This window comes from Protopterus annectens, chromosome 7.part0 (assembly GCF_019279795.1).
Source record: "Protopterus annectens isolate FY-2018-M chromosome 7.part0, PAN1.0, whole genome shotgun sequence".
NCBI lineage: Eukaryota > Metazoa > Chordata > Ceratodontiformes > Protopteridae > Protopterus > Protopterus annectens.
In genome coordinates this window covers 1,961,121,084-1,961,123,583 of record NC_056739.1, presented here as the reverse complement: position 1 = coordinate 1,961,123,583, position 2,500 = coordinate 1,961,121,084, and the positions used below count along the sequence as shown (strand labels likewise).

The window sequence follows — 2,500 nt, the reverse complement described above, 5'->3', positions numbered from 1 at the left end:
CTACTAACTCAACCTATAGAACCCATCACTGTGCTGCACTAAAAGAACTAAAATGGCTTGAGCTACCACAGCTACTTAACTATCACCAGCTGGGCACAGCCTACAATATTCTCAAATATCCTGAAAAAAAAACGTCATTATCCAACCTACTTACTATCTATACTACAAACCGATACCTAATATCCAGTGAAAAATCTCTCCTCTCCATCACCAAGGCTAACAATAATGCAGGGAAAGCGCTCTACTCCCACACCGTTGCCAGAACTCTCTTCCCCTATCTGTGTCCACTGCCCCCCCCCCCCACATCCATATTCAAAAACTCCCTCAAATCGCACCTTCTTAGTACATGGTTATGCCCTTGTATCACATAACCCTACCCATACTATTATTAACTCCCCAAATTCCTCTCTGATCACATGCTGGAGCTCTGATCCCCTGTAGGCTTGGTCATCTGAAAGGGTACTTTTAACTGTAGAATCTTACTTGATATATTTTCTTTTCTTACCAAAGTATGACTGACATTGTCTTTTTACCCATGTTCTATATATTTTACCTGGAGTGTTTTTATTAATTCTTGTTATATTACTATGCTCAGCATACATGATGTAACCTGTTTTGTGTATTATGCTGGATGTACTGTATTTGTATAACTTGATGTTGGAGCTTTTCTCCCCGGGCCTCCACTGAAAATGGACCTGGTCCAGTCGGAATTTCCCGGTTAACAAATGTAAAATAAATAAAATAAATAAATAAATATTCATTAAAGATATATACACCTCCAGATTGGTTTGACAGCATGATTCCCTGGAGATACTTCAGGTCCAATTAACTGTTGGTAGGACACCTATTCAAGTTATTTCCAGCTACAGTACCCCCTCTATAAATCAGGACACCCACTCTGACTATTTGGATCTACTTGAGGCTATCAAGATACAGCCGAACACTAGGGTTCTGGGCAACTTTAACTACCCATCCACTGACTGGGGAAATTACTCCTGCAGAAACTCACTTGCCCAAAGTTTCCTCTACTTCTTTAACTCCAGTGCCCTGGATCAGCTGGTTCACACCCCCACAAGGGGTGCCAACATCCTGGATCTGATGGGTAGTAATATGGGGAAGCACTGTAGCACCCCCATTGTGAGGTCTTCTCTGGTGAGATCTGACCACAAATCAGTCTCTTTCGAAGCTATTATCACACCTGACCCCCCCATAGCACAAACTAAACTATAAAACTTGAGCAAAATAGATTATAACCTGTTACAGGATGGTATAAATAGCTTCTCTCCACCTCCTCCCTCAGATGGAACTGGTAGTTATGCTGAGTTCTACACAAATACTTTATACAAACACCTGAATAACTGCATTGATGTAGCGGTACCTGATAGGACAAAAACAAGCTCCTCGAGGAACAGAAAACGTGTCTGGTGGACAACTGCCACTCACGGGCTTTACAATAACATGAAGAAATTACTGCCTAAGAGTAAGAGGAAGCAAGCCCTAAACTGGAAACACTCCCTCCTCAGCTTAAATGAGCAAATAAGACTTCTTGTGAAATCCTCCAAAGCTAAATGCAAATCCAAATTAGCTTCCTCAGCTAAGGACAACCATAAGGCTTTCTTTATTTACATCCATAACCTAAAAGGAAAAACCCAGATTTGTGCTGAACTGGTATTTAATGATACCACATATACTAGCATGTGGAAATTGCTAACCTGTTAGCCAACAAGTTCTGTAAAAACTTCACTACCCTGTCCCCACCATGCTTACCCCAAGACATCCCCACCATCTGTCCTCTACTTTGTATCTGTAAACAGCAGGTCATGAACACCTTCTTTAAGGTCAAAAATACAGCATCCAAGGGACCTGATAACATCCCAGGCTGCATCCTACATGGTCTCAAACAAGAATTAGCAAAAGCACTGGGTACTCTTTTCAATCATAGTCTAAGAGCTGCCTTTGTCCCATCTTAATAGAAAAAGGCCACCATTATCCCCTTGCACAAAAGTGGTGCTTCCACTGAGACTGGGAACTATAAACTTATAAGCCTGACTATCCTTATCTGCAAGGCCATGGAGAGAATCATCATGGACCTTATCAACAAAGACATTGGTAACCTCCAAACACTTGACCCTACTCAATTTGTATTTGTCAAAAAGAGATCATGCTTGTTAAACCTGGTGGACTTCTTCGAGACAGTCTTCAAGGCCATAGATGAGGGGAAATCTGTGAGCACACATTATACCTAGACTTAGCCAAGCCTTTTTACACTATTCCCCACTCAGGCATAACTGACAAATTTACCCAGTTAGGTATCAACCCATATATCATTAGATGGGTCATTAACTGGTTCACTGATAGAACCCTTGCAGTCAGAATAGGGGGAATCCACCTCCAAAAGAAGACCTGTAACCAGTGGTGTTCCACAGGGATCATTCCCGGGACCTCTACTGTTTGGAATCTATTTCTGATAAGTGCAAGCTAAAACTAAAGGTGTGTGGCT

The 2,500-nt window shown here is 41.7% G+C and overlaps 1 protein-coding gene across 2 annotated transcripts in view; it reads right to left on the bottom strand.

Annotated features, from left to right (window-relative positions):
- Positions 1–2,500, bottom strand: part of FAM174B (family with sequence similarity 174 member B) — a 618,965-nt gene that overhangs the window by 460,322 nt on the left and 156,143 nt on the right. The window lies entirely within an intron of this gene.